This window comes from Myodes glareolus, chromosome 7, assembly GCF_982192425.1.
Source record: "Myodes glareolus chromosome 7, mMyoGla1.1, whole genome shotgun sequence".
Classification (NCBI taxonomy): Eukaryota; Metazoa; Chordata; class Mammalia; order Rodentia; family Cricetidae; genus Myodes; species Myodes glareolus.
The window spans coordinates 87,607,056-87,616,654 of record NC_142032.1 but is presented as its reverse complement, the minus strand read 5'-3'; the positions used below and the strand labels follow the sequence as shown (position 1 = coordinate 87,616,654).

The 9,599-nt window shown below is 39.2% G+C and overlaps 1 long non-coding RNA gene across 1 annotated transcript; it reads right to left on the bottom strand.

Moving 5' to 3' along the window:
- Positions 1-5,500: 5,500 nt before the first annotated feature.
- Positions 5,501-9,108, bottom strand: LOC125416950 (uncharacterized). Its single transcript, XR_015002932.2, has 2 exons — positions 8,908-9,108; positions 5,501-7,235 (listed from the first exon to the last, which is right to left on the bottom strand). It is a non-coding gene; the product is annotated as an uncharacterized LOC125416950 (long non-coding RNA).
- Between the last annotated feature and the right edge of the window lie 491 nt (positions 9,109-9,599).

Below are 9,599 nucleotides of genomic sequence, written 5' to 3'. Positions count from 1 at the left end.
ACATAAACACGTCACTTTAAAAGTATAACCTTTCATCTTTTGTACAAAGAGTCTCATGTTTATCTCATAACGTAAATATATTTCAACTTTAATACTCTCTCTAAGTTCAAAGTTGGGCAGTAGAGATGGCTCAAGGGTTAAGAGGACTTGTTGCTCTTGCAGAGGACTCAGGTTCAGCTCCAAGCACCCATATGGTGGTTCACAATCATCCATAACTCCAGTTACAGGAAATCTAGTGTCAGGGATGATTTTATTTTTATTTATTTATTTATTGAAAATTTTCACCTCCTTCCCTCCCCCCACTTCCCTCCCCTTCCCAGTCCAAGGAGCAGTCAGGGTTCCCTACCCTATAGGAAGTCCAAGGTCCTCCCTGTTTCCCCCAGGTCCAGGAAGGTGAGCATCCAAACAGACTAGGGTCCCACAAAGCCTGTCCATGCAGTAGAATCAAAACCCAGCATTAAGCATGATTTTAAAGGTAGAAAATGGGGACCTCATGACCCTTCATTCATCGAACAAAGCATGTCTCACAGAAGATAAGGACAGAATTGTAGTGATATTTCATTTGTCTTTTAATAAATAAAGCTTGCCTGAAGACCAGAACACAAAACAGCCACAGCAGTCAGCCGTGTAGCGGGGATACAAATTCAGAAAAAAGACATTTGCCTGTGACTTTTTAGCCATGGACACAGGCCAGAGTTGCACGTGAGGCTCACACAGGAGCTGCACATGGAACTCCAGTCTCACCTGGCTAGGCTTCCCTTTTTCCCCATTTATTTATTTATTTATAAAAAGAAAACAAACTATCTTTTCTTCATTATACATACCAATACAAGTTCCCACTCCCTTTTTTCCTCCCATTCCCTCCACATACCCTCTCACCCAACCCTATCCAATCCTCAGAGAGGGTGAGGCACACTGCCTTTGGGAAGGTCCAAGGCTCTCCCTACTATATATATCTAGGCGGAGCAAGGTATCCATCCAAAGAGAATAGTTTCCAAAAAGCCAGTACAAGCAGTAGGGATAAATCCTGGTGCTACTGCCAGTGGCCCCTCAGTCCGCTCCAGCCATGCAACTGCCAATCACATTCAGAAGGACTAGTTTGGTCCTATGCTTGCTCCTTCCCAGTCCTGCTGGAGTTTGTGAGCCTCCATTAGCTGACAAAAACTGTTTCAGTGGGTGAACCCATCATGGTCTTGACCTCTTTGCTCATATTCTCATTCCTCCCACTCTTTAACTGGACTTTGGGAGCTCAGCCCAGTGCTCCGATGAGGGTCTCTGCCTCTCCATTTCCATCAGTTGCTGGATGAAGGTTTTATGGTGATATTTAAGTTATTCATCAGTCTGACTACAGGGCAAGTCAAGATTGAGCTCCCTCTCCTCTATTGCTTAGGATCTTAGCTGTGGTCATCCTTGTAGATTCCTGGGAATTTCTCTAGAGCCAGGTTTCTTGTTAACTCTGTAATGGTTCCCTCTATCAAGATCTCTCTTCCCTTGCTCTTATCTCTGTCGTTTCACCTTCTTGACTATACCATTCCCTCAAGTTCTCCTCACCCCTCCCCTTCTCCCCTCCTTCCTCCCCCCACCCTCATGCTCCCAGTTTTGTCAGGTGATCTTGTCTGTTTCAATCCTCCAGGTGGATCTATGGATGCTTTTCTTAGGGTTCACCTTATTACTTAACTTCTCTAGGATCGTAAACTATAGGCTCAGTATCCTTTGTTTATAGCTAGTATCCACTTATGAGTGAGTACATACCATATTCATCTTTTTGGGTCTGGGTTACCTCATTTAGGATAGTGTTTTCTAATTCTATCCATTCGTATGCAAAATTCAAGATGTCATTGTTTTTTTTACTGCTGAGTAATACTCTAATGTGTAAAATGTGCCACATTTTCTTTATCCATTCTTTGGTTGAGGGTCATCTAGGTTGTTTCCAGGTTCTGGCTATTACACATAATGCTGCCATGAACATAATTGAACAAATGCCTTTGTAGTAGGATTGAGCATCTTTTGGGTAAATGCCCAAGAGTGGTATTGCTGGATCCTGAGGTAGGTTGACTCCCAATTTTCTGAGAAACTGCCATAGTGATTTCTAGAGTGCTTGGACAAGCTTGCATTCCCACCAGCAATGGATGAGTGTTCCCCTTACTTCACATCCTCTCCAGCATAAGATATCATTGGTGTTTTTGGTCTTAGCCATTCTGACAGGTGTAAGATGGTATCTCAGAGTTGTTTTAATTTGTATTTCCCTGATGGCTAAGGATGTTGAACATTTCCTTAAGTATCTTTTGGCCATTTGAGATTCTTCTGTTGACAATTCTCTGTTTAGTTCTGTACCCCATTTTTTATTGGGTTATTTAGAATTTTGATGCCTATTTTTTTGAGTTCTTTATATATTTTGGAGATATATATTTTGCCTGATGTGGGTCTGGTAAAGATTTTTTTCCATTCAGTAGGCTATCTTTTTGTCTTATTGACTGTGTTCTTTGCTTTACAGAAGCTTCTCGGTTTCAGGAGGCCCCATTTATTTATTGTTGCTCTCAGTATCTGTGCTACTGGGGTTATATTTGGGAAGTGGTCTTCTGTGCCAATGCATTCAACTGTACTCCCAACTTTCTCTTCTATCAGGTTCAGTGTGGTCAGTTTTATATTGAGGTCTTTAATCCATTTGAACTTGAATTTTGTGCATGGGGGTAGATATGGATCTATTTTCACTCTTCTGCATCCAGTTATGCCAGCACCATTTGTTGAAGATACTTTCTTGTTTCCATTGTATAATTTTAGTTTCTTTGTCAAAAATCAGGTGTTCATAGGTGTGAAGATTAATATCCGGGTCTTTGATTTGATTTAATTGATCAACCTCCCTGTTTTTATGCCAGCACCAAGCTGTTTTCATTACTGTAACTCTGTAATAGAGCTTGATGTCAGGGATGGTGATCCCTCTGGAAGTTCCTTTATTGTATAGAATTGTTTTGACTATCCTGGGTTTTTTGTTTTTCCATATGAAGTTGATTATTGTTCTTTCAAGGTCTGTGAAGAAGTGTGTTGGGATTTTAATGGGGATTGCATTGAATTTAAAGATTGTTTTTGGTTGAATTGCTGTTTTTTACTATGTTGATCCTATCTATCCAGAGCATGGGAGATTTTTCCATTTTCTGATATCTTCTTCCATTTCTTTCTTCAAAGACTTAAAGTTCTTGTTGAATAGGTCTTTCACTTCTTTGGTTAGTATTACCTCAAGATATTTTATGCTATTTGTGGCTATTGTGAAAGATGAGGTTTCTCTGATTTCCCCCTCAGCTTCTTTATCATTTGTATATAAGAGGGCTACTGAGTTTTTTTAAATTGATCTTGTATCCTGCCACATCACTGAAGATATTTATCAGCTGTAGGAGTTCTCCTTTTCCTTTCCCCCCCAAGCATCTGAACGAGTTTGAGATTTTCTTATTGTAGCCTATCTGAAACAGTCTCCAGTTGCCACCCAAACTCCAGAAGCACCTGGACTCCAAATGCCACAGGACTCACCCACCCTAGACTGGCTGGTTGTGCCTTCAGGCAGTTCCCTTCCCCCACCATCTACTACGTGTTTTTCTGAACAATTCTGTGTGTTTTTCAGTCAGCCAGTTCTCCCTCTCTTTCTCCTTCTCTCTCTCCCTCTCTCTCTCCCTCTCCCCTAGCCCCTCCCTCTCATGGGTTGTAGGATATCCCTGAACTCCCTTCTTGGGATGCTTCCAAACTAGGTAGTTGCCTTGAAATCCTGTCAGGCTCTCTACTGTCCTACACAGCAGTAATAAGCCTTACATCTTCATCAATATCATTGGTAGATTTGATAGGGCAATTGGGAATTCTTAAAGGGAGCAATTATTTATAAGAGAGAGATTTTTCCAACATTAAAAAATGGGAACGACCATTAAGATGGAGGGATTTGAATCTCTAGATGGTAATATGAGAATAGAATGATTAAATAAGAGAATATTTAATTTAGATGGGATTTATGTAATGTCAATTGTAGATATTATCAGCTTTAGCATTTTTGTCTCATCACTAAAAAGTTAATTAATCTGAATGCTAAGATACAGGCCTATGAAAAACCTAATAAAAGAGATCACAGAAATATTAAAATCCAGACAGGAATTTAATGGAGAACCAATTTCAGTATTATATTATAAAAATAGAGAAGAACAACCTAAGGTTTTCAAACAATCAACCTTAATATATCCAGTAACCTTACAGGAATTGCCAAATGGCAGGGGCTCTGTTACAGCTAGCTGGACTCCTGTGCCAATGTTAGATTTAAGGAGATTCAAGGACACAATAGTCTCATATGGCATGCATTCGTCTTTTGTGAGACAAATGTTAAACTTGTTGTCAGTTTATAATAGGATTATCCCTAAAGGCAGGATAACATTGGTTAAAAGTGTTTTAGAGCCTGGTCCACAATTACAATGGAGTATCTGGTTCACAGAAGAGGGAACTCTTCCAAGATCAAATTCTTGTAGAAGAAGATTATGCTACCATAGAAAGGCAAGTTGTATATGATGACCACACCCTGGATTTATACCATGTAGTACCTTTGAATGCTTGGTACAGAATTGGAGAAATAGGAAAGAAAATTGAAAATTTACTAGAGCTATACTGGGTCCAAAGGAAGTCTTTACAGATTTCTTACAAAGATCAATTTCAGCAGTAAATAGAATGATACCAAATTCAGAAACTAGACAAATAATAATTGAATCTCTGGCTTTTGAAAATACCAATTCTCCGTGCAAAAGGATAATTAGGCCATAAAAAGCGAGGTCAGCACCTTTGGAGGGATGGATTAGAGATACAATTAATATTAAATCTCATGAATCTTATGACAATGATGACACATGGATAGGAGAGGTGATTTCCAGAGATTTGAGGAAAAATCAAAATGTCAAATGTTGTAATTGTGGCAAACAAGGTCACCTTAAAAGGGATTGTAGATAGGACATTCCTAGAAACAATTATTTTTCTAAGAATAATGCATTCAGAATACTCCTCTGCTCTGGATTATGCAAATGGTGTGGCAAAGGCAGACACTGGACTAATGAATGTAGGTCAATGAGGACTATTCAAGGTAATCCTTTTCAATCAGGAAATCCCATGAGGGGCTTCTCATGCCAAATCTGGTTCAGTCATTTCCTGTCATCATAGAGGAAACTCCTCAGAGCAATTAAAGAACCTAATGCCTATTGTAAGAAGCCATACTGCTCTAGATAACAGAACAGCTATAGAAGAGAGAACAAAAAATTCAGGAGAAACCGTAAAGTGAGTATTTTGGCAAACTTCTATAAACAAACAAAGACTAAAATTAAAAATACAAATAAATGATGCTGTCATTGAAGGTCTGGTAGACACAGGTGTGGATATAACAATAATTTCATCAGAATCTTGGCATTCAAATTGACCTCTTCAGGATGTAAATGTCAGGATTTAGGGATTGGAACTTTATCTAAGGTAAAGAAGAGTACGAGATGGGTCAAATGTTTAAGGACTATTTTATTGCTACTAATCTCACAATCCTTTGGTTTTATATTGTCTCTTGAACAGCTTTTCTTAAAAGATTAATACATACACATACACACATATAGACTAAACTTTTTATCATGATATTAATGATCATATAGGGTGCTAACTAATTCTAGAAAAAAGTTTCATCTACCTTCCTGAACATAATTTTGTGTTTGAGTCTCTATCAGTTTTCTGCAGTGAACCATGAGCATGCCTAACAGCTACATTTGATGTCTCCAAAAGAAGGGTGGTACCCCACAACGACAATTCCTCCAGGACTATGATAACACCACTAAGATGAAAAACACCACCTAAAGATCAACTTTAGAGTACAAACTACTCAGAATAACTTTGAGGTGGCTAGCTGAGATAATCCAGCCGAACAGACTACTCTAGGCAGAACTCAAGCCCTGGAGTTTCCCATTTTTTCAGAGACTGGACAACAGATGATACAGCTACCTCTCTCAGAACTTGACAGTTAACCCCCATTTTTCTTTTTCAGATCACCCAAATTAACCGTCACTCCCAGAGAGCAGGAAGTAAATTTAAGAACATGATGGTCACATTCCCAAGAGATGGGGTGGGTGGCTTTTGGCCATTCAGTGGATTATGGATATTTGTCATTGTTTAGGGAGGTTGGTTACAAGCTGTTACAGTTAGGAGGAAAGTTGAACAAAGACTAGATACAGAGTTCTTGTTCTGAAAAGAAAAAAGAGGATATAGATATGATATGGTAAAAGGGTAGGTTAATGAATCTATTCTGAAAAGAAAAAGAGGAGGATATAGATATGATTATATAAAACATAGATTATTGAATCTACTTTTAAAAAGCAAATACTAGCTTTAAATATTTTACATCAGATTGGATTTGTGTATATTGTATACAAATTTTTTATATTGATACAAATTTGAGATTTATTTTGTTAGAACATACTCTATATACATTTCTTCTCTTGTTTGAGGTACTAAAACTATACAATTTAAAAACATTTAACAGTGTAATGCAAATTTCTAGTTCTTGAAAATTATTATTACCAACTGTTTAAGATAATAAGGAAATGCGGATTAGTAGTTAACCACCTTTTATAATCGAACTTGTAGTCACCCAACTGTTTAAGATAGTAAGAAAATGCAGATTAATAGTTAACCACTTTTTATAACTGAATTTGTAGTCACATTAGGTATGTTTTCAAAGTCAAACTAAGAAATGTTTTAGATAGACAGGTCATCTTCAAACACTTCAGAGGTCTACAGAATATGGCATTTAAGATGTTTGAATAACATTGGTTCTCTTTTTATGACAATGAGACATGTCTGTTCTTGTCAGTACCAGTCTACTTCAGAGAAGATAATGGACATGGAGTTTACTTTCTTTGTGGCAAAAGTAATCTGCTGGGCAAGAGAATGCCCCTGCTTCAACTGTTTGCCGTATGCTGTCCTAATTGGACAAGCAGTACATAAAAGTAAGTGACTGCCAAACATTGTCAAGACAAGGCGGGACAGCCCTTCAGAATATTCTGCTTCACAGAAAAGTATGTTGAATATGCTAGGCCAGTAGGCTGAAGATGAATGTCCCAATGTTGTAGAGGATCTTTGGGTGACTATCCAGGAAGTCAGATGTTTTTGTCATTACTCACAGTTTTTGGAAGTCACTTGCTTGCACTTTCTGCTTACTCAATTAATATTATTTCCTTCCTGGGTGTCTGAGGAAGTTGAAGATTAGATAGTTATAGTTTTCCTTGTTTACCAGACACAGAAAGCAAGTTATGATAGAAAGGAAATTAGGTACAAAGCTTTTGACTCATCAAGTTAGGATAAATATGAACTATTTTTTCTGAATTTGTCTAATGCAAATGGAATAGACATTGTTGATGTAGTTATTGCCTGCATACATTATATATAGTTATTGTAGTTACTGTATGTAGTTTTTCTTATATTAGTTATAGCCTCCTTTTTTATTTTAGACAAAAGGGGAAATGTAGTGATATCTCATTTGTATTTTAATAGATAAAGCTTGCCTGAAGATTAGAATGCCAAACAGCCACACTTTTCAACCATACTTGCCAGGCAGTATGACACACACCTTTAATCCCAGAAGCCGCACTAGATAGCCATAGAGGCTAGGCTGCCGTGGTGCACGCCTTTAATCCCAGCACTATAGAGGAATACAGGGCAGGAGGAGACAGAAACTTGCTCTCTTTCATTTGTAGAAGTAAGAGCTCTCTAGTGGCTTTCCTGATCTTCAGGTTGAATCCCAATATCTGTCTCTAGGTTTTTATTATTTGTACTACACAGAATGGTGACCAGGGTCTGGGAGAATCTAAATGTAGTCAGCATGTGGTCCCACATTCTCCCACACAGTGGACTAAGTAGAGACAGAGTTCATTTACTCATAATGACTGTAATGTGAAATGCCCTTCAGAAAGAAGTAGGTCTGTATGGATGGAGCTCCTACTACTTACTACTGACTGAGGGCTATGCCACACCAAGACCCTCTTCTATTCTCTTACGCTTTGACCTGTCCACCATAATGTGAGCTGGTCTATTCTTCCATGGCCTCTCTGACAGGCTAGGCTATAACCTACAAAGCCACAAGCTAAAATAGATCTTTCCTTCTCTACGTTGTTTCTCTTCATTATTTTGTTCACAGTGATGAGAAAACATGCAGTGATTATTCATGCGTGTGTACTTTAAGGTGATGTGTAAGAACATCTTAGGACTACTGGCCACTGAGTCTGTGATTCTTGCCTGAGAACAGCAGCATTTGTATAGGATGCTCCTGTATCCACACATTCCTTGTCTTTTTTTGAAACTCATCTACATGCTAGGTATGGTTTGACATTGCTTCTGTGTGTAACTGTATGTACATAGGTGTGCTTGTTTGTATGTGCATGTGAAGAGCAGGGGTCCACATTGGGTTCTGTTCCTTAGGAGTTTCCACTTTATTGTTTTGTGGGAGCTTCATTGGCCTGGAGGTTACAAAGTGATCCAGGATAGCTGGCCAGTAAGCCCCATGAATTGATCTGTTTTCTCCTCTCCAGATAAAATTACAAGTGTGTACCTCCATGCCTACCTTTTTACATGGGTTCTGGGGATTTGAACCCAGGTCTTCTTGCTTGTGCAGCAAGAACTTAAACAGGTGAGCTATCTCCAGAACCCATAGTATCTCTTTTCTGTATGTTGAGTTCAAGGGTTAACAGTAGTTTTTCCCACCATGGCACTCTTGACACTGAGATAAGATAATCTGTCATGTCAGTGTATGTGCTACTCATTATAGGATGGTCAAGAGCATACCTGGCATCTACCTACTAGAGTCCAACAGCATCTAGACTCTACTGTGATGATCTAAAAGGTCTCTAGATACTATCAAATTACCTGTAGTAGGTGACATGATCGCTGCTTGAGAATCTTTGCTGGAAGTTTCCAGATGAAGCAGACACAAATTAAGAACAAAATATCTGTCAATATAGGCTGTTGAGGTGAGCATGTGGAGAGAATGGAGCCATAGGAGGTTGAGACCGTGGGCCACTGGGATGTGGGTTTGATATCTACTCTCACCTAACTAGTTCTCAGTGATATCAGAGCCTGAAATCTGAGTCTTGACTTTTTTTTGTCTCCCCACTACCCAGAAAGGTCTATCTTAAATATTTTTAGCTCAAGAGCCTGAGAAAACCTAATTATTGGTGCTGCCTGAGATTGTAGAACACCAAAGTAGGGCACTGAGGTCAGGCAGGTAGGTTCATCTTGGGAGTTAAGTGGGGGAGATGTTAGGTATGGATGAATTAGGAAGAAAGTCATACCGACAAGTGGGGGCTCCTGTCAGCTGGAGATGGTAGCTAGATCCATGAGCTGGTTAGACCAGGAGGAGACAGGGCAAGGAGCCAGAATCAGGGTAAAAAGCTTGTCCCTGTGTGTCTCCAGAATAAAAAGGGTAGCCGTGTGTGTTCCCAGGGCATGAGCCCTGCTTTTGAGGATGCCAAATGCACACATGCTTTTCCCCTGAACAACACAAGATTGTATCTGCCTCCTGCCTCAGACACAATGCTCCTTCCACCTCCATGTTCTTC